The following is a 26,984-nucleotide window of genomic DNA, read 5'->3' on the forward strand; positions in this document are numbered from 1 at the left end:
AATTAAATAGCTTTTCATTACATCTTTATGTATACTTTATACAAACAATTACAAAATATTAATCATGCTGTGTTACATAAATATTATTACAGACAGTAATAAAATTTTACGTAAACAACAGTAGCCTTATAAGAGTACTTCAAATGGGGAGTTTAATATAAATATTATATCTAAAGCATTGAAGTCTATCAAAATTAGATAAATCGTAATATAAAAGAATATATTATAAGAAAAAAACATGGATAAATCATGGCATGGAGTTACTCAGATTCACAAAGCCAAAACAGTACAATATGGGACATTTATGTTTAATAAAATTTTGTAATGTTGATTTCAACAACAGGGTGCAAAGCACTTTTTTTGTACATAACGCAAATGTGTGCAAAAGTGTGTGGGTTTGAACAAAGCTTGAGTAACACTAAATTTATACAATAGGATGAGAAGTGAAAAATTATTAGAAGAAAACAAAATCCTGCCCCCTGTCTGTTTAACAATGAAAAAACACCATCTGGATCACTCAGTACATTTTTATTTTTACTTCGATTACTGGTTTTGACCTAGCGTACAGATCATCTTCAGATTCAAAACTCTGTTTGATATAATGAAAAAACACTACCTGGATCACTCAGTATATTTTTATTTATACTTTGATTACTGGTTTTGACCTAGTGTACAGATCATGTTCAGATCCAAAACCAATGCTGGAAAGTATAGTTTGGCCACAAGAATAAGCAGGCCTTTTTGTCTTAAAGGCGAGTATTACAAGAGCTCCTAGAGCAGAACATGTGACAAATGTGGGTTTGGTCATGAACGGTGCAGTTCTTCTTACAATAAAAGTAGATATAGGAAATCAGAGATCAGATTAGTTTGTCAGAAGCCAATAAGTTTGGCAAGGATGTATCCTCAATCCAATGATATTCGCCATGTACCTAGATATTTAGGGAAATACAAAATCTGTAGAACAGAAAAGGTCTTCATGTCAGCAGCTTGTGACATAATATCATGAATGAATTGAAGAACTGAGAAATGAAAGTGAATGTGTTTCATAGCACCAGATACGATGAGAGGTGATTGAATCAAGTAAGTGTTATTATTTCTGAAGATGATGCAGTCGAAATACTGACAAGACACAAAAACGCTGGACACAGACACAACCATACAGAACATTTTAATGAGTTCATGCACGCTTCATTCTAACAAGATATATGTCAGGTTATAAGTAATAAAATTATGGAAGTATACATTCAAACTCTACAAAATACGATAACAATTTGCTCTATTGTTACCACCCGGAAGCCAAGAAGTGTGATTACACCCTAGAAAAACAAAAGTAAATCTGTCAGTAACTCACAGACAACAAACTGACTGACTTTCAAGCAGGTAGGAAACTTACGCCAGATTTTACGAAGGAAAGATGAAAAACTTAAGCAATTCTGATTCACTGCAGCCATAGGTTCAGTTAGAACCCTACACTAAACGGCAATGTTGTGATCTGTCAGTCCTCATACAGTATTTTTAATAATGACTTCTTGTATTATTAGTTTCCTGAGAAATCAAACAAAATAAAAATGACTGCTTTATATAGAACATTATATACTATAAACCAGGACACACACATGCTTTCATGTCAGTATATGAAACCAATGAATACATATAAAAAGGTGACAGAATAGTGAAATAGGCAGGATGTACACTGAGACATCAAATTATTGTATTTTACCTGTCCAGTATTTGACTCTGTTTACCGTTTCACATACAAACAGTTTAAATGAGTGTTTAAGTACTCTGGTAGGCAACAACAGAAACCAAGAAATTTTTTTACACCACATGTTTTTAACATATACATAGTTGTCCATGTTCCCTGTATGAGAAGAAACACACTATGGGGATGCAATACATAACTCATGACAAAATCAATTACTCAGTTTAGAGCTGTTGTTTGGTTCTGCTCCAAGCTACATGTGAATATAATTTATTATCTAGTACTATGGTATGTGAAGTTAATATTATTTTCAAGGGCCAAAATATAAATGATAACAAAAACATGTCAACAAAAAACAAAAACAAATTGAATTTGAAACTCAAAATATAGGCAATGTAATAACTATTCCAGATATGTGTTGCAAGCAATCCAACATTCGTTACACTCTACTAGGAACACGTGAATCTCAGATAACTGTGACTTTGCAGTCAGTGGCAAAGAGGTAGGCAGTATCTAACACTGGTGTAATGCTGGCCATGAACTAAATCTAAAATATTTTACTCATTGATAGCCAACTGGAGAAATGACATTTTTTCAAAGGTGACATTTATGATGGCATTGCAGATAATTTTCTGAAAGATAATATTCTTTTCTGTGAATAGAAACTGATTTTTAGAATGTGCACATTAACGAATACTCTGCCATTTGCTAAGCCACAAGTTTTTCTGCTGTATTTAAAGGGTACACCATGAAAACAATTAAATCATATAAAATAACAATATCACATGAAAGTATTTTCTTGGTATCAGTATTTAATCTAGAACTTCATTGAAATGCCCACATCTCTCCATATAAAAATGACATCAGCTCCAATAAGTAACTTTAGTGACCGTGGTATCTTTACTGCCTCTCTCTGTCATTATCTATATTTCTTTTAATTAGTTTCTGTCGTATATAAAAAATGAAATTTAACCTGTACATAGCTTTTACATGGGGCACACAGTTATGTAGATAAAATGGCACAGTCACTGGCTCTGAAATGGTTAGGAAGCTAAATTTGAAGCAGATACACAAATTTTTGTTAAAATGGTATTATAATATAAATGATTAAATCAATACCAAGATTACAAGACTGATGATGTTTAAGCCATTTGTATACCATGGACACCTTGGTGTCACACTTTCAAAAGTGGAACACAAAATAATTTTCAAATTTTCTGTTTTGGTACTCCAACAATATACAGCTGTATTGCATACTTAAAACCAATGTTTTTTCAATTGTTGATTACAAAATATTTATTTATAAAGGCAAACTCTGTAACTTTTGATAAGTATCATTCCAGTAAAAAGTCACATCACCACTGGTGTGAACAGTGACAACGTAGTAAGTTTCTAATATGTACTTCCGATGTTCACAATAAACTGTAATTCTCTTTGCAATGACCAAGAATGATACTGACTGCATTCATTGTACTCCACCAACAAAGGGTAAAACTGCACTGGCATAACCACTTTGATCAAAAATATTGTCTTATTAAAACTGACCTCCTTTATCAAACAATATGCCACACATTTAAACAAATTTTTTGAGAGAGATTTTAAAGATAGCAATGACTATATGATACTAACACATATAACAGGCAAAAAACAGCATCAAGGAAGAAAGTAGACAAGAAATGGTTATAACACATATAAAAATGTTTATACAAATGATTATCAACAGTGTATGGGAATCAACGTGACGACTTGCATGTTTCTTAGCATTTAAGTAAAAGAAATATCCCACAATTTTAAGGTTTAGGAAACCCAAAACAGGGTATTGTGCCTGAGTTACAGAATTAACAAACCACATATTTGATCACAAACAAAATGATATTCAATTTTTCAGTTTTTATTATTGTACAAACTTTATGTAAGAAATAATTATACACAAATGAAAGATTTTTTATAAAAATAATGCACATATCTTAAATATATGATCAGTCATACAAAGAAGACACTGCTATGGTAGATCCAGCATGGATGATGTCCACAGTGCTCTCAGCCTAAACAGAAACAAAAGTGAGTCACTTAATATAGCACATAAATAATGTTTTCTATTTTATGGAACAGCTATTACAAAGCTACTAGCCTTTGCTAATTGGTACATGATTATTCTGATTATCATCCTATAAGATGCAGTCACTGTATGAAGAGTGTCTTTTTAATAAACTATACGAATTGACTGAATACAAAATGTGACTGAGTGCAGTACCCAACTTGCTTAAGCATGTGCACATTCTGCAAACATGAAAAGCCAAAATCTCTCATAATATCACTGCCCTCTCCCTCCCCCCCCCCTCCCCCCCTCCCCCCTCTCCTCTCTCTCTCTCTCTCTCTCTCTCTCTCTCTCTCTCTCTCTCTCTCACACTGACTATGATTTACAATGGCTGTGGGAAAAAAATCCTCTCACATGTGAATTATGGCCAATGATTTTAAATGTCAGGGTAGAAGGCCATAGGCCATGATGTAGCTGAAATTCAGTATGTCACATATGTTGTCCTTCTGCATTGCAACAAGAGTGGCAGGGTTAGCATTAAACCAGTTAACCCTTTCGCGGGCCATGCGGGATATACTTCCCACTAAATGTATTTCTGTATAGTGTTTAAGGGAATATGTCTTACCACTTCTATCTTGTGGCGGTACACTGCACCAGGTGTATGAAAACTGCTACAACAATCAGTTTTTGTTTGTCGTGGGATCACTACTGTTGTTGGAACACATTGCTTTGTTTCTGCAATATACATTATTGAGACCTCTATCACCTCATACCTTTATTGTGCGATAAAGTTTCAAGGATTGTTTTCCAATGTGGTAAGTAAACTTTAATATCGGTAACAAATATTTTTTAAATAAAGTAAAAGAAAACATAAAATAAAAACAGAAAACACTATTCATTATTTTTTTTACATGTAATGGCAACACACAACAACTCACAATAGGAAAGTGGAAAATCCAATTACCATCACAATTTTAATACATCATAAAGGTGCCATGGTGATATACACTATGTGATCAAAAGTATCCAGACACCCCCAAAAACATATGTTTTTCATATTAGGAGCATTTTGCTCCCACCTATGCCAGATACTCCATATCAGCGACCTCAGTAGTCATTAGACGTCATGAGAGCGCAGAATGGGTCACTCTGCAGAACTCACACACTTCGAACGTGGTCAGGTGATTGCTTGTCACTTGTGTCATACATCTGTATGTGAGATTCCCACACTCCTCAGCACCTCTAGGTCCAATGTTTCTGATGTGATAGTGAAGTGGAAACATGAAGGGACATGTACAGCACAAAAGTGTACAGGCCGACCTCGTCTGTTGACCGACAAGAGACCGCTGACAGTTGAAGAGGGTCGTAAAGTGTAAGAAGAAGACATCTATCCAGACCATCACACAGAAATTCCAAACTGCATCTGGACCCACTGCAAGTACTATGACAGTTAAGCGGGAGGTGAGAAAACTTGGATTTCAGGGTCGAGAGGCTGCTCATAAACCACAAATCACACCGGTAAATGCCAAATGATGCCTTGCTTGGTGTAAGTAGCGTACACAATGTGTGGGTATGGCAAATGCCCGGTGAACATCATCTGCCAGCATATGTAGTGCCAACAGTAAAATTCGGAGGCAGTGGTGTTATGATGTGGTTGTGTTTTTCATGGAGGGAGCTTGCACCCCTTGTTGTTTTGTGTGGCACTATCACAGCACAGGCCTACATCGATGTTTTAAGCACCTTCTTGCTTCCCACTGTTGAAAAGCAATTCGGGGATGGTAATTGCATCTTTCAACAAGATCGGGCACCTGTTCATAATGGACGGCCTGTGACGGAATGGTTAAACGACAATAACATTCCTGTAATGGACTGGCTGGCACAGAGTCCTGACCTGAACCCTATAGAACACCTTTGGGATGTTTTGGAATGCCGACTTTGTGTCAGGCCTCACCGACCAACAACATTGATACCTCTCCTCAGTGCAGCACTCTGTGAAGAATAGGCTGCCATTCCCCTAGAAACCTTCCAGCACCTGATTGAACGTATGCCTGTGAGAGTGGATGCTGTCATCAAGGCTAAGGGTGGGCCAACACCCTATTGAATTCCTGCATTAATGATGGAGGGCACCATGAACTTGTAAGTCATTTTCAGCCAGGTATCCGAATACTTTTGATCACATAGTGTATGTACCACCACAGTTTTTGGTCCTACAACACAGCAACAAAATTATCAAAAAATAAGTAGTCAGTTGATCAGTTCTAACAGGATAGCAAGAAAAAAGAAAAAAAAAAAACACAACATTATCTTCGCTGAGTTGCTACACAAAATGTGCCTGTGAAAGTGTTAAGTATGTGAATGAAAATGTGTTGGAAATAGCCCTGTTAATGCAGCACTAGATTATGAGAAATTTGAATTGTCAAAAATCAAAGTGAAAAGTGCATGCATGTGGATTTCACAATACAGTTTTGAGTAGCATCTTTTCTTGTCAGTCAGTTGTCACTTTTCAGATGCAGGAGACTAGAGACATTGATTTTATAGAGAATGCAAACCCTGAAAGTAATACTATACTAAGGAGAAATATGAAATATCCTCTTACTGTTCAGAGAATGCAAACCCTGAAAGTAATACTATACTAAGGAGAAATATGAAATATTCTTACTGTTCAGTGATTTCCTGTGAATAGCAGAAGAACATATAAAACGATGTATTTATTTCAAAATAAGCAACAGGTAAACAACTAAATTGTTATTTCACTACTATACCTTAACTTTTCATCTGCAAATCAAATTAAATATAGAAGAAAGAGGTAATATGCCAAGCATCTCATTCAGTTCAATCTGTGTTGCTCAAAGGGAGTGCTTAGATTCAGCATCAATGGGGTAATAGCAATTTATACAGACAAAAACGATTAAGAAATTGTTATTTAAATTCTTTAAGTTACAGTATCAAAAAAAAAATTCATTTATAAATTGAGTGACAAGCAACTAACAATTCTTTGTGTCATAACAATCTGCAAATAACTTCAAATAATTATGTCTATGTGCTTTTCACTGATATACCAGTATTCTGTTTCCTTTGAAATTTTTGCAAGCGCTAACATTTTTACAAGCACAATACAGTGCCCGCTCCCAAGGCCGAGGTCACTAATGCACACTTGTATGGTGGCACTTGAAATATGGCATCCCGGCTAAGACACAAGTTGAAAATATGGTCACTATTTTTTTATAAACTTAAATTTGCCATATTTCGTGACAGTACCTTTTCCATTAGACGTTTGCAAGCAAATATTAGTCTTGGCTTCAGTTGTCTAAGTATGATTCCACAATGCATCGTTGTCGGCTGCAGAAAAGACGTGGTTCAACGTGTTTCTCTCATTTTGGTGTTTCAAATACAGTTTCTTCTTTTCAGATAATACAAAAATAATAGTAACATAATTCAAAATTATTTATGACGGCGGCCTTCACATTGTTCTTCCGTCAACACACACCAAGAGTTAGCTTCCGACTCGGACTGACTATAGTCAAAGACTACTCCAACGTCAAAGATATTTTACACAATCAGTTTCTTTGCTATTCTTCGATACATTTTCTAATAGTAATCAATATGCTTTTACTCTCAAAAACAGAAGTAAATTAACATATAATAAGACAAATTATAATAAATTCTGACAAAAATATAAGAAAACATTTTCAATTCAGTATCGACAAATACGGTAAAAAAAAATAACATCTCCCAGATCCATTACACACTCAACCCAGGGAGCAGCTAGCTTGAATCATAGTTATGGGAAAAATTTTACTGCCAATATTTGGCTGGTGAGGGGAGGAGGGGTGGTGGTGTAAAGTTTCCAATCACCAGACTTTGTGTTAACATCCTGGTTTAAATACTAAACCTTGCTGCCGTGTCTCATGAAGTGAGGGCATGTGATGCTCTTGGTGGTGATCTGTCTGGATGGGGATGTTAAGCTTTACACTCCCAGGTGTACACACACACACACACACACACACACACACACACACACACACACACACACACGTAGTGTTATAAATACTGTATGGAGAATGTTGCAAATAAATAAACAAAAAAAGAGTAATTCAGTGAATACTTTCTTTACCACAAGCCCTTACAACATTTTGAAGTCTGCAGAATGAATTTCCCACAAGGTGATTCTTGAATAATTATTTAATTCACCAGGAATGGCATAGAGAAAATGCACTCATAATCTCCACTGAAGTGATAAACATCTGGATTTTCTTAACAATGGTGCACCATGTAGCTCAGTGCACAAAATTATGGCTAAAAGATTAAACAGTGTTTTCATTTCTAGTTATCTCACCAAGTACACAGGTAAAAACAAATCTTTTAACACCTTTTCTACTCTTGCATGATGACAACATAGATCACCTTCTCCATCTACATCCATACGCTGCACCACTGTGAAGTTCATGGCAGAGGGTACTGTGCACTGTGTCCTCATTAGCTCTATGGGAGTGATACATAAGGATTTGTAGCATACTCCTACATCCATAACTTAAAGCTGAGTCTTGAAAGTTTGCAAGCAGTCTTTATCTGAATAGTATGCATCTATCCTTAAAGTACACGTCACTGCAGGATTTACAGCATTTCTGTAACTCTCTGCCATGGGGCAAACAAACCTGTGACCATTCGTGGTGCCCATCTTTGTATGTGTTTAAACATTCCCTCTTAGTCCTATTTCATACAGATTCCACACACTTGAGCAATATTCTAGGATTGGGTTGTGAGACTGTTTTGTAAGCAATTTCCTTTGCTAACTGACTGCATTTCTCTAGTATTCTGGCAATGAACCAATGTCTGCCACCTGCTTTATGTATGTGTACACTTCTATTTTTCTGAACACTTAAAGCAAGTTGACAATCTTCACACCACTTTGAAGTATTATCAAGATCCGCATGAATATCTATGTTGCTTTTTCCACACATTACTTTCCTATAGATGACTACAACTTCTGAGAATAGTCTGAAGTTACTATTAATATTTTCAGCAAGGTCCTTAACATACAACACGAACAATAAGGATTCCAGCACACTTCGATAGGGTACTCCTGAAGTTACTTCTTGATATGATGTCAATGACTCTCCATCTAAGATAACACACTGTGCCCTCCCAACCAAAAAATCCTCAATCCAGTCACAGCTTTTGCTTGATATTCCATATAGTCATACATTTGACAATATAGCTTCATGTATTGAGTCAAACTCTCTTCAGAATTCAAGAAGTACTTCATCTACCTAATTGCCTTTCAGGATGTCTTATGAGAAAAACACAAGATTGGTTTCACATGACTAATGTTTTCAAAATCCATGCTGCTTGGCTTGGAGGAAGTTATCCTGTTTGAGATTTCTTATTATATTTGAGATCAGAGTATATACTAAGACTCTGAAACAAATGGTTATCAGATAAACTGGGTGCTAATTTTGTACTCACTTCTGCTGTTCTTCTTGTAGGCGGATGTCTCCAGAGCTTTCTTCAAACTAATAGGCATGGTTTCTTGTTTGAGGAATCTACAATATATTATGTTAAAAAAAAAAAAAAAAAACGCTAACTCAACTACACATTTCTCTTAGAATCTGACAGGGATTACATCAGGTCCTGGAGCTCTGTTCAGCTTTAGTGATTTCAGCTGTTGCTCAACATCACTGACACTAGTCTCTACTGATGATCATTGCAGTGGTGGTTGTTGTTGTGGTCTTCAGTCCTGAGACTGGTTTGATGCAGCTCTCCATGCTACTCTATCCTGTGCAAGCTTCTTCATCTCCCAGTACCTACTGCAACCTACATCCTTCTGAAATCTGCTTAGTGTATTCATCTCTTGGTCTCCCTCTACGATTTTTACCCTCCACACTGCCCTCCAATACTAAACTGGTAATCCCTTGATGCCTCAGAACATGTCCTACCAACCGATCCCTTCTTCTAGTCAAGTTGTGCCACAAACTTCTCTTCTCCCCAATCCTATTCAATACCTCCTCACTAGTTATGTGATCTACCCATCTAATCTTCAGCATTCTTCTGTAGCACCACATTTCGAAAGCCTCTATTCTCTTCTTGTCCAAACTATTTATCATCCATGTTTCACTTGCATACATGGCTACACTCCATACAAATACTTTCAGAAACGACTTCCTGGCATTTAAATCTATACTCGATGTTAACAAATTTCTCTTCTTCAGAAACGCTTTCCTTGCCATTGCCAGTCTACATTTTATACGATCTCTACTTCGACCATCATTAGTTATTTTGCTCCCCAAATAGCAAAACTCCTTTACTACTTTAAGTGTCTCATTTCCTAATCTAATTCCCTCAGCATCACCCAACTTAATTCAACTACATTCCATTATCCTTGTTTTGCTTTTGTTGATGTTCATCTTATATCCTCCTTTCAAGACACTATCCATTCTGTTCAACTGCTCTTCCAAGTCCTTTGCTGTCTCTGACAGAATTACAATGTCGTTGGCAGTGGTATGAAAACTACATTACGGGGAAACACATGGATTTTCCAATGTTAAGAAACATCTGGAAATGAGAGTTCAGTTTTTCTGATTTTGCTTTACTACCCTCAATCTGAGTTCCTGTCTTGTCCTTGAGTTTCTGGACACTAAATTTGGCATCAATAACAGCCTTTATGTATGATTAGAATTTATATGGGATCTTTCAATAATATTCTGCTAAGGTATGTAACGCCGGAAATGCATATCCTCCTATTTCCATCTATTGTACTATAATTTTTTTTCCTTGTTTTCTTACCTCAAGCCATGACATTTCTGTGTCTTTATATATTGTAATTGTTTTACTATTTGTGTGTGTATATATATATATGGAAACATTCCACGTGGGAAAAATTATATATAAAAACAAAGATGAGGTGACTTACCGAACGAAAGCGCTGGCAGGTCGATAGACACACAAACAAACACAAACATACACACAAAATTCAAGCTTTCGCAACAAACTGTTGCCTCATCAGGAAAGAGGGAAGGAGAGGGAAAGGCGGAAGGAAGTGGGTTTTAAGGGTGAGGGTAAGGAGTCATTCCAATCCCGGGAGCGGAAAGACTTACCTTAGTCTGCTTGTGTCTGTATGTGTGGATGGATATATGTGTGTGTGTGTGTGTGTGTGTGTGTGTGTGTGTGAGTGCATACCTGTCCTTTTTTCCCCCCTAAGGTAAGTCTTTCCACTCCCGGGATTGGAATGACTCCTTACCCTCACCCTCACCCTTAAAACCCACTTCCTTCCGTCTTTCCCTCTCCTTCCCTCTTTCCTGATGAGGCAACAGTTTGTTGCGAAAGCTTGAATTTTGTGTGTATGTTTGTGTTTGTTTGTGTGTCTATCAACCTGCCAGCGCTTTCGCTATATATATGTGTGTGTGTGTGTGTGTGTGTGTGTGTGTGTGTGTGTGTGTGCGTGTGCGTGTGCGTGTGTGTGTGTGCGCAGATGTATAATTGGTTTGTTTTGTAAATATTATTTGTATTTTTACGCTGGGTCTTGCCTAGGGAAAACTATGCTATCGAACGAATACATCGATAGGTCGTGTGGAGAACCAAAGTGTTTAGGATCTTTGGTAGTGTTAACTCTGCCTCGTGGAGCGCGGACAGAGTCTGGCTGGAGGAAGTCGGTGGAGCAGGTGTGGTGTGACGCTCCCGTGAGTTGCCGCGCTTTCGGGGTTTGGCAACATGTAATTGCGCTCGACTTGCTATGATAGTCTCTGACACGGTGTCGCGGATGGGAAGCATTAGCTGGTGCACATCAAGAGCCCGTTTCGCCTGGTCACAGTGTCCAGTCGAAGGCACGCCAACATCCAGCTTCCGCAACGGCGACGGCCGACAATGAGTGACTGGCGCTACCTCCTCGACCGACGACTTCAAACCTTCAATCAACCAACAAGGAAGACTGGAAGCACGTAAAGTTTTAGAACTGTATGGCAGACCTCAGCTTTTCAAACTGTTGCATCACAAAATTACAGCAATTTAGCATGAACCTTTGTTGCTCATTGTCCCAACTGCATTACCAAGTAGGGTCCCTTCCTTTTCCGAAATGAACCCGAGTGTCGTTGAAATTCAGACGCCAGCATTAAAGTGACATCATTCCATTTCACTGCTTTAATTTCAAAGTTCAGTTAAGGTATTCATAGCTGGCTACAATATTTAGATTACACAAGCACAAATTAAGAGTGCGAGTTTTGTTAGCATATTTTAGCTTACCTGTGACTGCAGCTCAGCTTGGTACGTACTAAATGTTACTATTGTTAATTGTCCAGAATCATTTAATTCAAGTTCAAAGTTAAATCTCTTATTTCTAAATTGCGTAGAGTCAAGTAGCTTTTGAAATGATTGTTGAGGTAGCCTAAGGCTAACCTTATTTTACTGAATTTCGTAGTGCTTCAGGAACAAATCTCACTATTAATTTCAGTCACTAAATTAACTTTCAATTTTCCGGTTTTATCAATTCTTTTGCTAAATTAAGTCAGAGTGTAGTGAAATTTATTACTTCTGACAAACATTCAGTTTTCACACAGGACATGCCACCCTCTGTTGCCACACTTTTAGTGCTAATTATATGTGCATTAATCTTTCTTTTTCAGTTATTATAGTAGCTGTCCATAGGACTGGCGACCGTAATTTTCCCCAAATCTCAAATATCTAATTAACGCCAACTAATTGTTAACGTAACGACCGCGCATTTACTTTCTATATTAATTTTATCCTTTTCTCAAAATTAATTTTCGCCAATTTCATTAGCATTTTTCCTTTCATTTAGATGTAACCCTTTCCTCCTCCTTTACCGACAAATTAACTTCGGTCATGATTGCTTTTCCCAAATTTCCATTAGGTACACGCGGTTTAATTTTGCACTGTCATTTAGGTCGATAAGTGAGGGGGAGGTTACAGTTAGTCATTAAAGGCTTTGCACATTGCTCTGCTGATAGTAATACACATTTCAGTTACCATCTCTTCCTCTACAGCCTTATGCTTTCCAGTATACCTATTATGTGGCACTCTGTTTCTTAATCATAACTGTATACCATGAAGACTACATCCCATCATGAGCTGTTTTATGAGGTATACAGCTTGGTCAGAAACAATCTGAGGAGCTCGTACAGCTGTTGCAGGATAGGTTGTGCTGAGAAATAATAATAATAATTCAATACGTTGCACTGTTTCTGAGTTAATCTGCATTGAAGTTAGGCAATTAGGCCATTGCACATGCAAATTCAAGCAGCCTACCAGATAAAATAGTTTTAGTTGTTCTCATAGCGCAGGTGTTCCCGACTGTGAGTGAGACTCCTCAGCTTCTGGCTCAATTTTGATCCTTACTCAGGGTTGTCACAAGTTTCCCCATGTGAAATTCCCAGATATTTCCCTGCTTTCCAGACAAGTTTTAGCATTTTTCCCTGACAAATTTTGAGATTTCAAGGGTAAGTTCAGCCAAAAGTTGACAAACTGTCTTCGCAGCTACGGTACAAGAAACAATAGTGCAAAAGAGGAAATATCTAAAAACAAAGTTTGCAAGCAGGTGGCGTTTCCTGATGTGAGCAAAAGTCTTAAATACTAACATCCATATCTTTTATAATGAACTGCTTTAGATGGAGAAAGCAAATCAAATGGTATGTGTTTCATTAAGACCACTGATGTTATTTTATTTCAGTAAAATGAAACCCATTTGGTGGCAAAAATATGCATTTCCTTGGAGTTGCAAGACAGATTTAAAATACCCTCACTGATTTCTGAAATAACCTCAGAAAAAAGTAGGCCTCTTGAAAGAAGTGTATGAGGTGGGGAAGAACTGTGTAAAAAACAGTGTAGGTGACTGCCAATAAAATGTTGGTTCTACTATATTCGCTATTGTCAATTATTGGCTCAAATGGCTCTGAGCACTATCGGACTCAACTGCTGTGGTCATAAGTCCCTTAGAACTTAGAACTACTTAAACCTAACTAACCTAGGGACATCACACACATCCATGCCCGAGGCAGGATTCGAACCTGCGACCATAGCGGTCGTGCAGTTCCAGACTGTAGCGCCTTTAACCACTTGGCCACTACGGCCGGCTGTCAATTATTGTCCACAGTGTTATATCTATTATTTTACAAGTATTGTGTGATTTCTTCTTTCAAGAAATATATGAGTACAAAGCATACAAACAGCCAGTGACTGTCACAATTTGTTTTCTTCTTATTGTCCATACTTTCTAATGTATAAACTACTTTTGAAGTGCCGAAATGTACAAGAAAAAATAAAATGTCTATAAAACACCACACTGTACAATGTATTTGTGGTGAGACAGTCACAATTCGTGAAACCCATCACCCATGGCCTCTGGCCTGCTGAGGAGCACCGCAGTCCTGGGTTCATGGTTAAACTATGAAAATCCACTGCACTACACCACACACAAGCAGACCCCGCCTGCGGGCAGATCAGTGAGACTAGGTCAGACGGACAGGGTCTGCATATTAGCAGGAACCGAATGGCTTCAGATTGGCAGGCCTGATCCATTTCAGATACCCGCAGAAATGGCCTGTGGTTTTGGCCATCATGGAAATCCACTCTTGTGGCCAGCTATTCATGAGCCACAGACACCATGTTGATGAGACCACAGTGATCAATCCATGCGACCGATAACTTGTTCGAATACTCTGAGAATCAATAATGATGAGGATAGGTAGCAACTCACTGTAAAGATGATTACTTAGCCACAGACAGGCATGTAGAAAAGACAATCACACTCTCACAACTAAATTTTCAGTCATAGCTTTTGTTAGAAAACGAGAGCACACACACATTCACACAATCACTCAGATACATTCTTGCACACATGACCACCATCTCCGGCCACTGCATCTACAGTCTCTGAGAATCAGATCCAAACAAACTACTCCTCATGCCTCCCTGCCTTTCGTTGCAGCTGCTAGATATGGCACCACTGACAGCATGCTGAGAGGAGTGGTAAGAAGGGGAGAAGCATTAACCATTTCATTTACTGAGAGAAAAACAAGATTTTTTCCAGTTTTTTTCTCTCTTTTTTTCCACCCAAATTTCCCTAATATCTCCCTAATTTGCCTGATCCTACCCTTGTCAGATTTTTGTATCACTTTCTTGTTCAGTTTTAGGAAATCAAATGAAGAACACACCTGGCAACACCATCTCTGGAGCGCCGCTTCAATCTGTGTGCTGTGCACAACAAACTGATTGACTAACTTCAATACTAATTAACTTGGAAATGTTGCAACATAACAAATCTTTTTCTTGACAATTATTTTTCAGCACAACCTACCATGCAATACCGTTACAAGCTTTTCTGATTGTGACCACCCTGTATATTGGTCCAGCACGTTGTCACCTACTTTTTTAAACTTCAGCCACAACGTCAGCAACTTCAACAGCAAACAGTTTCAAGCAGATATACATTTGTCATCAACTGATCAAAAGTAAAATAAACTTGATATCTGTCATGCTGAAGTAACAGCTTACATTGCACACTGAAACACAAAAATATTATTTAATGTCAGCTGAATTGGATGGAGATGCTTCAACTGTTAGTTGGGTCCAGTAAAATGCAGAAGAAGAATATCTCCGAACATCAAAACAGAGTAAGCTCTGTAACCATTGAATCAGAATTAAAGACTTTTCTGTGTGCAGACAGACTAAATTAACCTGCAGTTCAGAGACAGGGAGCCCCAGACGCAGCAGTCATGTACGAGTGAGTTGTGCTTGTGTGCATGTGTTTTCTACTTTAGAAGATGGCCTTTAGGCTGACGGCTTAAATTTACAGTATAGCAGTCTTTTCAACGTGCCTGTCTATAAGTTAACATCTCCTCTATATGGTGAGTAACAGTCAACCCTTTTCATAATATCGGCACAACAGAGTAAGTAATATAGTGTAATTTATGAAAATCTGTATATTTTATCTTACACTCTTTTCTCAAAATTACATAATATTTTTGATATGAATTCTTTAGAAATCTTACCTAACTACTGACTGAAGTGATGAACATTGAGGATAATACTGTTTTAGACGTTTTTGTTGATATGGTATACCCAAAAACAAGTGCAATGACACTAGAAATTTCTCACACTCATACTGTGTGTCACTTTTCTTCTTCCTTGCTTTGCACACTACACAATTTCTGGAGTGTGAGACTGGGAGGGGGAGGGGAAACAAACCAATAAAATGTGTCCAATTTGCTGCTTGCAGTCTGACAGGAGAAATTCCATACTGGGAGCTCTCTATGCCTATTGTTGTCTGCTCTAGTATGTCCTTAGCTACCTGAATTTTAACTGATTGAAACAAAAAGTTTCTGCTGTCAATCTGTTTAGTAGGGCATATGCATAGACCATCCCTATGTCCACGAGGTAAATGAAAATGTTCTTATATCCTTTGGTGTATCTTTTCATGGGAGGCAAGAAAGATGAATAACTGCTGGGTCACTGAATTATTGTATTGTACAACAGCTTGGTCTATATGGACTGAGATTTGTTTCCCCATTCAGTTTTTCTTGTTGCTGCCATATTGGCATCTGTACAGACAGTGGATAGAATATTTAAACTCCAGGTAGGAATATCAGCAATGTAGGAAAAGACACACTGCTACTTACTGCAAAGAAGACATGTCAAGTTGCAGACAAGCACGACTGACACTCACATATAGGTTTTGGCCACAGCCTTCATCAGTAAAGAGAGACACACAGGGATGCAACCAGCAATCTGGAGGGGAAAGTGAAGGGTAAGGGATAGTAGTGTACAGGTGGGATGAGAAGTGAATGCTCTCTGGTGGAGTGTGCTGGGAGTAGACTCCAACAGGCACAGTATCAGGAGATTATGGGGCAGGGAGGTGGGGAAAAAAGGAACAAAAAATGAGATGAGTGGGGAAAGACAGGTGAATGCATTGGCAGAGGGCTGCAAATAAACAAAGAGAGAGATGAGAATGGGGAGGAGGTGGGTGGGGACAGAATGTTACCACTGTAGGTTGAGGCCATGATAATTATGGGAGCAGAGAATGTGTTGTAAGGATAACTCCCACCTGCACAATTCAGAAAAGCCGGTGGTGGAGGGAAGGATCCAGATGGCTCAGGTAGTGAAGCAGCCATTGAAATCAAGTGTGTTATGTTCAGCTGCATGTTGTGCCACAGGGGGGTCTACTTTGCTCTTAACCACAGTTTGGTGGTGGCCATTCATCCTAGTTGACAGCTAGTTGGTAGACATATCAATACAAAAAGCTGTGCAGTAATAGCAGCAAAGCTTGTAAATGACATGGCTGCTTTTACAGGTAGCCCAGCACCTGATGGAGTAGGGCAAACCTTTGACAGGACTGGAATAGGAAGTGCTGGGTCGGTGGACTGGGCAGGATCTGCACCTGGGTCTTCCACACGGATATGATCCTTGTGGCAAGGGGTTAGGATGGGAGTGACACAGGAATAGGCTAGGATGTTGTGGAGGTTGGGTGGCCGACAGAACACCACTTTAGGAGGGGTGGGCAGTATCTTGAGTAGGATGACCCTCATTTCAGGGCATGATGACAAGTAATCAAAGCCCTGGTGAAGGATATGGTTCCGTTGTTCCAGTCCAGGGTGATACTGGGCGAAGAAGGGGACACTCCTTTGTGGCTGGTTTTTGGGGTGGTGGGAAGATTATGGTTGTTACAGGAAATGGCACGGGAGATCTGTTTGCAGACTAGGTCTAGGGGATAGTGTGTGTATGTGAAGGCCTTGGTGAGACACTCAGAATACTGAGCAAGGGAATTTTTGTCACAGAAGATATGCTGTTCCCCGGTAGCCGAGCTATATGTGAGGGATTTTTTGGAGTGAAAGGGATGTGACAGCTGTCAAAATACAGGTACTAGTGGTGGCTGGTGGGTTTAATGTTGACAGAGGTATGAATAGAGCCATCAGAGAGGAGGTCAACATCTCGGAAGACGGAAACTGGGTTGTGGACGACCACATGAAGCGGATGGGAGAGAAGTTGTTGAGGTTGTAAAGGAAAAAAGAGAGTGTTTTGGCCCTGAGTCCAGATCATGAAGATATCATCAACGAACCAGACTAGGGGTTTGATGTTTTGGGAGGCTAGGAAGGGTTCCTCTAGATAGCCCACAAGAAGGTTGGCACAGAACAGTGCCATGCGGGTGCCCATGACTGTGCCGCAGATTTGTTCATATACTGTCCCTTCAAATGAGAAGTAGTTGAGGGTTAGGATAGAGTTAGTAAGCCATATGAGGAATGAGATCATGGGCTTGGAGTCTGAAGGACGTAAGGGAATGTAGTGTTCAATAGTGATAAGACCATGGACATGAGGGATGTTGGTCTATATAGAGGTGGCGTCAACAGTGATTAGTAGGGATCCAGGAGGTGAAGGGGGAGAGGCGATGACGGAAGTGGTTGGTGTTTTTGATGTGGGAGGCTAGTCTATGGGCAATTGTTCGGAGGTATCGATTAATGAGTGTCAAAATTCTTTCAGTGGGGGTACAATAACTAGCCACAATGGGGCATCCAGAATTGTTGATTTTGTGGATTTTGGGGAGCATGTAAAAGGTAGGTGTGCAGGGTGTCATAAGAGTGAGGAGAGAAATGGATTCATGGGAGATGTTCTGGGAAGTGCCTAACGGCTTAAGCAGGGATTGTAGTTTTTATTGGACTTCTGGGATGGGATCACTCTGGCAAAGTCTATAGGTGGAGGAGTCAGACAATTGGGGGGAGACCATCTGACAGGTACTCACGGCAGTTCATCACAACAGTGACCTTTATCTGCAGGTAGGATGATTAGGTCAGGATTTTTTTGAGGTTGTGTATGGTTGTTCTTTCTTCTACTAAAACGTTGGTGTTTTGAGGAAGGGACCTGGGGAAAGATGGTGAGGCTAAGTTGGAGGTACGGAATTTCTGGAAGGTGACCAGCAGGTTGTTAGGTGGGAGGGGAGGAGGATAACAGTTGGATGGTGATATGAACTGGAAGAGGCAGGGTTCTTTGTTGGAATTGGTTTTGGTTGGAGGGCTTAGCAGCATAGAAGTATTCTCATTGCGGTGATCGGGAGAAGGAGAGTAGGTCTTTGACAAGTCCAGCATGGTTAACTTTGAGTGTGGGGCTAAAGGTGAGGCCTTCGGATAGGACTGAAATTTCTGCCAAGCTAAGGGTTTTGATGGAAAGGTTAACAACAGTGTTATGGGAATGTTTTGGCTCTGGATTTGGTGGAGGATTGGTAGGGACTTTTGGGGGTTGTAGAAAGCTGAAAATGTCAGCTAGGAAGGTTTTAGCTGCTATGAGGGGTGGACGAGGAGGAACACTGGGGGTAAGACAGGGGTTGGATACTGGTGACCTGACGCAGCCGTAAGATATCAGCAGTTGGCTAATTTATGGAGGTGGTGTCTGGAATGCTCCTCCAGCTACTGGAAAGCAAGGGATTTAGTTTCAGAAATGTGATGTATGGAGTAGGGACTGGAGAGTAGTAGTATCTTGCAGGGGGAGCAGAGGTGGTTCTGGGATCCCTGTGCCATGGAGATAAGTTTTTGCTGTACCAGGTTTGTGAAGGCCAGGTATTGGTGGAATCTGAAAAGATGTAAGTCATTGTGAAAGGAGGAGTGGGTCCCAGAGAAATGAATCTTTACAGTTATGCCATTTGGGGGGATTCCGTGGTTTAAGCAGCATTTGAGAAACAGGTGAGGTATGAGTGGCGGCAACTTGAAATTAGCGGAGATTGAGGCCTGGCGGATGACGAGAAGAGAGGATATACTGAAGGGCAAGTTCCCATCTCCGGAGTTCGGATAGGTTGGTGTTGGTGGGAAGTATCCAGATAACCCGGACGGTGTAACACTGTGCCAAGATGTGCTGGCTGTGCACCAAGGCATGTTTAGCCACAGGGTGATCCTCATTACCAACAAACATTGTCTGCCTGTGTCCATTCATGCGAATGGACAGTTTGTTGCTGGTCATTCCCACATAGAATGCGTCACAGTGCAGGCAGGTCAGTTGGTAAATCACGTGGGTGCTTTCACACGTGGCTCTGCCTTTGATCGTGTACACCTTCCGGGTTACAGGACTGGAGTAGGTGGTGGTGGGAGGGTGCATGGGACAGGTTTTGCATCGGGGGCGGTTACAAGGATAGGAGCCAGAGGGTAGGGAAGGTGGTTTGGGGATTTCATAGGGATGAACTAACAGGTTACGAAGGTTAGGTGGACGGCGGAAAGACACTCTTGGTGGAGTGGGGAGGATTTCATGAAGGATGGATCTCATTTCAGGGCAGGATTTGAGGAAGTCGTATCACTGCTGGAGAGCCACATTCAGAGTCTGGTCAGTCCCGGAAAGTATCCTGTCACAAGTGGGGCACTTTTGTGGTTCTTCTGTGGGGGATTCTGGGTTTGAGGGGACGAGGAAGTGGCTCTGGTTATTTGCTTCTGTACCAGGTCGGGAGGGTAGTTGCGGGATGCGAAAGCTGTTTTCCCACGTGGAATGTTTCCTTCCATTATATATATATATATATATATATATATATATATATATATATATGTGTGTGTGTGTGTGTGTGTGTGTGTGTGTTTACCAATGAAGGCTGTGGCTGAAAGCTACATGTATCTTTTAATTGAGCCTGTCTGCTATTTGATGTGCCTTTTTTACAGTAAGTAGCATTCTATCTTTTCCTACCTTGTTGGATAGAATATTAACTTCTTTTTTATCCATCCACTTCAGTGCCATGAACCTGGATGAAAATAACACAAGTACCTCTTCGTAAAGTTTTGATTTTAGGGACTGGTCTGGCATATTTCACCTTATGGATGTAATTTTCCCTTTGGCTCTTGTGCTGCTTTCAGTGAGTGTTACAAACAATGATGGGGAAGTGTACCAGTTGTCAACATATACTTTAGGACCACTGCCCAAATACAGTTGTGTGAAGTCCATAGAGACAACTTCACTAACTGGGATTTCTTTCCCCTGTATAAATATCAAATCCTGAACAGTAGCCAGTATTTAATTCAGAAATTTTGAAGAATTTTATTCTGAAATGTGCCCTGTATTGGGGCTTGAATTGGATGTGGCAGTGTCTACCTCTGAATTTTATGAGGTTTTCATCAATTGCAGTATCTTCTTCAGGCTCATGAACACTTTGGAAACTTTGTTTGCCACGTTGCCAGGCTGCAACTTGTTCAGACAGGTTGCACGGTCAGCAATTTCATTATTTACAAAATGAAGGAAGCTAGAAATATCTAAGGATCTTCTATACAGCATGATGTTAGAAAAGAAACAAGTACGAATTGTGTTTTTTTTTTATGGACCAGTATGGCTGAATTGTTGGCTTCTTAACCTGTGCCATAAGAATACATAAAACAAAATATGCTTGAATTTCATCAGATGTAGTAGGAAACCAAGCACTGTTTGATTTTGAAGGCGTTTATACCAATCTGTTGCATATCTATTTGTTTCTACTGCAACATCCTCCCCTGACAGACACATGAAGCATTTTTCTGCACATTTCTAAGCGGGTTAGTTGTTAAGGGAGTTGTCTTCGAACACTAGGACTGATGCCACTAGAACCACAAGATGAAAGCTTGAAAGGTTTATCATGACTTATTCCCCATTTCCATTCTTCTACCTTCTGTTTTTCAGCAACGCACGGCTGTTGCTGCAACATAGTTATCACTACCTGTTTCACTTTCCTCACAGTCTTCACTATTATCATTTACCTCATTGTCTTTATTATCAGAACTGTGAAAAATATCACTTACAGAAATGTGACTGTCACTTTTATTCAACAGACTTTTGATTTCTTCACCTGAGAGAAACTTTTAACTGTGCGGTATTGCTTGCTACTGTACATCTGGTGAAAAATCCTGAAAATGATTGCTTACCAACTTGCAAAACATCAAAATAAGTTGAGTATGTTTCACACCACTAAATAGATCAATTTCTCAGCTTTATAATGGTATATAATATGTCATGCCATATGTTGACAGAAAAAAAGAAACACTAAGAAGGCGCTATAGCTGCTTGGACCATCTCACAGCCAGCAATGTAATATCAGTCTTGAAACATGCAGCCACTTGTGAGCCTGCTGTATAAGCTAATGGGTTAATAAGGGCTCTCCAAAATACACTCCTGGAAATGGAAAAAAGAACACATTGACACCGGTGTGTCAGACCCACCATACTTGCTCCGGACACTGCGAGAGGGCTGTACAAGCAATGATCACACGCACGGCACAGCGGACACACCAGGAACCGCGGTGTTGGCCATCGAATGGCGCTAGCTGCACAGCATTTGTGCACCGCCGCCGTCAGTGTCAGCCAGTTTGCCGTGGCATACGGAGCTCCATCGCAGTCTTTAACACTGGTAGCATGCCGCGACAGCGTGGACGTGAACCGTATGTGCAGTTGACGGACTTTGAGCGAGGGTGTATAGTGGGCATGCGGGAGGCCGGGTGGACGTACCGCCGAATTGCTCAACACGTGGGGCGTGAGGTCTCCACAGTACATCGATGTTGTCGCCAGTGGTCGGCGGGAGGTGCACGTGCTCGTCGACCTGGGACCGGACCGCAGCGACGCACGGATGCACGCCAAGACCGTAGGATCCTACGCAGTGCCGTAGGGGACTGCACCGCCACTTCCCAGCAAATTAGGGACACTGTTGCTCCTGGGGTATCGGCGAGGACCATTCGCAACCGTCTCCATGAAGCTGGGCTACGGTCCCGCACACCGTTAGGCCGTCTTCCGCTCACGCCCCAACATCGTGCAGCCCGCCTCCAGTGGTGTCGCGACAGGCGTGAATGGAGGGACGAATGGAGACGTTTCGTCTTCAGCGATGAGAGTCGCTTCTGCCTTGGTGCCAATGATGGTCGTATGCGTGTTTGGCGCCGTGCAGGTGAGCGCCACAATCAGGACTGCATACGACCGAGGCACACAGGGCCAACACCCGGCATCATGGTGTGGGGAGCGATCTCCTACACTGGCCGTACACCACTGGTGATCGTCGAGGGGACACTGAATAGTGCACGGTACATCCAAACCGTCATCGAACCCATCGTTCTACCATTCCTAGACCGGCAAGGGAACTTGCTGTTCCAACAGGACAATGCACGTCCGCATGTATCCCGTGCCACCCAACGTGCTCTAGAAGGTGTAAGTCAACTACCCTGGCCAGCAAGATCTCCGGATCTGTCCCCCATTGAGCATGTTTGGGACTGGATGAAGCGTCGTCTCACGCGGTCTGCACGTCCAGCACGAACGCTGGTCCAACTGAGGCGCCAGGTGGAAATGGCATGGCAAGGCGTTCCACAGGACTACATCCAGCATCTCTATGATCGTCTCCATGGGAGAATAGCAGCCTGCATTGCTGTGAAAGGTGGATATACACTGTACTAGTGCCGACATTGTGCATGCTCTGTTGCCTGTGTCTATGTGCCTGTGGTTCTGTCAGTGTGATCATGTGATGTATCTGACCCCAGGAATGTGTCAATAAAGTTTCCCCTTCCTGGGACAATGAATTCACGGTGTTCTTATTTCAATTTCCAGGAGTGTATGTATAATCATTCAAAGTCAAGAATAAAACTTCGTAGGCTGTCTCAAAGGTTTCCTATCAACAACTGTTTGTGTCAATGCTGTCGTGTTACCTGCCCAGTTTAAAATATGTGTAGCAAAAGCTGCAAGTCAATGGAAAGAAAATTCAGAGGAATGGTAGATATTGGTGAAACCTGTTTGTATACAACGCACTTTGTGGACTGTCAAGTTGTGATTGCCAACAAAAAAGATGATTTACAATATATGGCATGGAAACTACAGGAAGAGCATAAACAATGGAGCTTTGAACATAATATCCAGAAAACAAAATACCACACAACAGGGACAGAACCATCCAACATCCAACTCAATTCAGAAGAAATTCCAGCTTCCCATAGTTACACATATGTTGAAGTAGAATTTGATACCAAAGCTAAAGATGATCAAGAACTTACACAGTGAATAACTGTGACTGGAAAAGTGACTCTTGTTTGCAGTTCTCCAGAGTTGAAAAACAGGAAAGAAATAAAAATACATTATCTATGAAACTCTAATTAAAAGCTCCTTGTTGTGTGGGTCAGAGAAATGGAGGGTTACACAGAATAACAAGAGGAAGTTGCAGGCCACCAAAATGAATGTGTTCAGACAGTCATTGGTAATATCAAGAAGAGAGAAACTACCTAACAAAGGTGTATGATTACAAATGGCAGTAGAAAGATCATTAACAACTGACACTGAACATAAACAATTAATGTGGCATGGTCTCGTACAATGGATGGATGAATCTAGGTTATCTAAAAAGACTATGCTGACACGCCGAGTGGCTGCGTGGTTTGAGGCGCCACTTCACGGATTGCGTGGTCCCTCCCACCAGAGGTTCGAGTCCTCCCTCGGGCATCAGTGTGCATGTGGTGTTCTTAGCATAAGTTAGTTTAAGGTAGTTTAAGTAGTGTATAAGTCTAGGGACCAAAGACCTCAGCAGTTTGTTTCCTTAGGAATTCACACAAATTTGAACAAGACTATGCTGTGGATACCACTGACAGCAGAAAATGTGGAAGACTGAGGAAAACTAGTAAAAACTTGTAAAAGCAGTGAGATTAAGAGATCAATGGAATGATAGAACAATGGAAATTGATGTTCAGAATAATCATTCTATGAGTGAAGTGTGTGTTTGTATTTGTTTGTTTGTTTGTTTGTTTGTGTGTGTGTGTGTGTGTGTGTGTGTGTGTGTGTGTGTGTTTTCAATATCTTTACATGTGAACAAGTGTTCCAGGGATTTAGAATAAGCTCTATGGCAGTGGATGAGGAAATATGTGGAATTACACATGTTCAGAAAATCAAACATATTGTTGGTAACTAACTACAAGTATGCCTTTGTTACAGTGTAGAAAGTAAGCAGTTAAAAATGTGGCACATGTGTACCTTATTACAGATGTTTCTTCAGTTGTGTTATGCAGCATTGCTAGTGATGCTACTTCACATTGGTTATAATTTATTTTTGTGGAACTGCTGGAATGTGTATAGGTTGGTTATGGCCTAATGCCAACAATTAAATTATCCAGATATAAAATCTGTTATACATGTACATTTGTGGCTACTTTACAGTATGAACAGTAAACGTTTCTGGTCCATAATATATAATACAGTGACTAATGTCTTACAAGTTGTTTAGAATGTCACGAGAGAGAGAGAGAGAGAGAGAGAGAGAGAGAGAGAGAGAGAGAGAGAGAGAGAGAGAGAGGGGGGGGGGGGGGGGGGGGATTGTATTTGTCAGTTTCCACAAAGTGTTTCACCCTCAATCAGGAAACAATAACTCCTCTAGTAAAAACTTCATCAACCTATATGTTAGTCTCAATGCCACAGTGCTAGTCACGGTGGTGTGACATTGCCTTCCTCCTACACCTGAATCTACTTATCCAGCTAGTTGTAAGGGGGCATAAAGTTTAATGTGGACTTCAAATCTTAGTGTGAGTTGGCATTTTTCATATTAACAAATCACTGTCACAAGTGACACAACATGTCCTTGGACTGATCGGGGATTGAACCCTTGACCTTTGAATTGGCAATCTTCTTCTTCTTCTGCACTCCAGTGATAGGCTTAGGGCCTGTTCCAGCCTCACTATCTCTTCCTTGGTCGTCCAATACTTCTCTTGCATCATGTTTTATAATCCACTGCTAGTTTCGGAAGCATTTGAGTGGCACACGAAATACATGTCCTCTCCATTTTTCTTTGCACTGAATTGTCTTTTGGGTTATTAATGTATCACTGACAAAGATGTCAACAAAGACAGAGCACTAAATTAGATTTAAAAAGGATGGGGAATGACACTAGCCATGTTCTTTACATAAAAAAATAAAAATAAAAAAAATCGAACGTATTGTACCATTTTACAACATTGAATACTTTTCTTAGTCAGCAAATCCTATGGAGGTTTCTGGATGTTTCGTAAGTCTCACTTCTAGAGCTGTTTCTCTGGGGTTTTTACCATTCCTAAAGTCAAACTGGTCATCATCTAAGATATCACCAATTTTATTTTCCACTTTTCTGTATACTATTCCTGTCAGCAACTTTAGATGCATTATATATGTTAAATTGATTTTGTGATAATTCTTCACACTTATCTGCCATTGCTATCATTGGGCTTGTATGGATGATATTTTTCCAGAGTCTGATGGCAAGTCTCCAGTCTCATCCATTCTACAAACCAACTGGAATAGCCTTTTAGTTGTGATTTCTCCCATTCCTTGTTTGACTGCATGTATGTCACATCTCTGTTAAACTGACTGACTAATAATGGATCCCCTGTGTCTTCAAAATCAACTTCCATTTCATCTTCTATTACATCAGCAGATAGGCTTCGTAGAGGCCTACAATTCATTCTTTCCATCTGACTACCCTCTCCTTTATGCTTAGCAGTAGAATTCCTCCTGCACTCTTAATATTGACATTTTTGCTTTTAATTTCACCAAAGATTGTTTTGATTTATCTATATGCTGAATCTGTTCTTCTAACGACCATTTCTTTTTTGATTTCTTAATCTTTTTCCTGTAGCTGTTTCACCTTAATTTCCTTGTGCTTATTATTTATTCAATTCCTAAGTGGCTTATATTATTGTATTCCTGCCACTTCCTGAGCATTTTTGCACTTTCTTCTTTTGTCGATTAATTGCAGCATTTCCTCAGTTAGCCAGGGTTTCTTTGAAGTCCACAGAATTAGAGCACTTCAAATGTACATGATCATTTCTTAGTATTTCAGTATCCCACTTCTTTCCAAGTTGATTCTTCATCATAATTCTCTTAAACTTCAGACTATTATTCATCATTACTAAATTGTGAGTACCTTCACATGACTCCAGTCCTTTTCGAAGCACTCTCTCTCTTCCTGATACTTCTGAACTGTATAATCACTATTACCAGATGTAGTTTACTAAATAACTCTATTAGTCTTTCTTCTCTCTCATTTCTACTGCTCAGCCCATATTCCCCTGTAACATCATCATCTTCAGGTCCTTCCCCTATGATAGTGTTCCAATCTACATATACGTACATACTCCGCAAGTCACCATGTGGTGCCTTAAATTATTAGATTGTCATCTCCATTTAGATGCTGAGTTACCCATTCAATGCCCTTATACATCTTCTCTGTCTTTCATCTCCAGTTTATGATACTGACATGTATACCTGAACTATTGTTGTTGGAGTTGGTTTGCTGTCAATTTAATGTGAATAATTCTATCAATAA

At 40.1% G+C, this 26,984-nt stretch overlaps 1 protein-coding gene across 1 annotated transcript in view; it reads right to left on the reverse strand.

Moving 5' to 3' along the window:
• Nucleotides 1-3,555: 3,555 nt before the first annotated feature.
• LOC126482334 (autophagy-related protein 2 homolog A) overlaps nt 3,556-26,984 on the reverse strand; it is a 485,244-nt gene continuing 461,815 nt past the window's right edge. Inside the window, exon 37 of the mRNA XM_050106397.1 lies at nt 3,556-3,747. The gene's annotated coding sequence lies outside the window, so the exon portion shown is untranslated. The remainder of the gene's footprint in view (nt 3,748-26,984) is intronic.

Source organism: Schistocerca serialis, chromosome 5, assembly GCF_023864345.2.
Source record: "Schistocerca serialis cubense isolate TAMUIC-IGC-003099 chromosome 5, iqSchSeri2.2, whole genome shotgun sequence".
In the NCBI taxonomy this organism is placed as follows: domain Eukaryota; kingdom Metazoa; phylum Arthropoda; class Insecta; order Orthoptera; family Acrididae; genus Schistocerca; species Schistocerca serialis.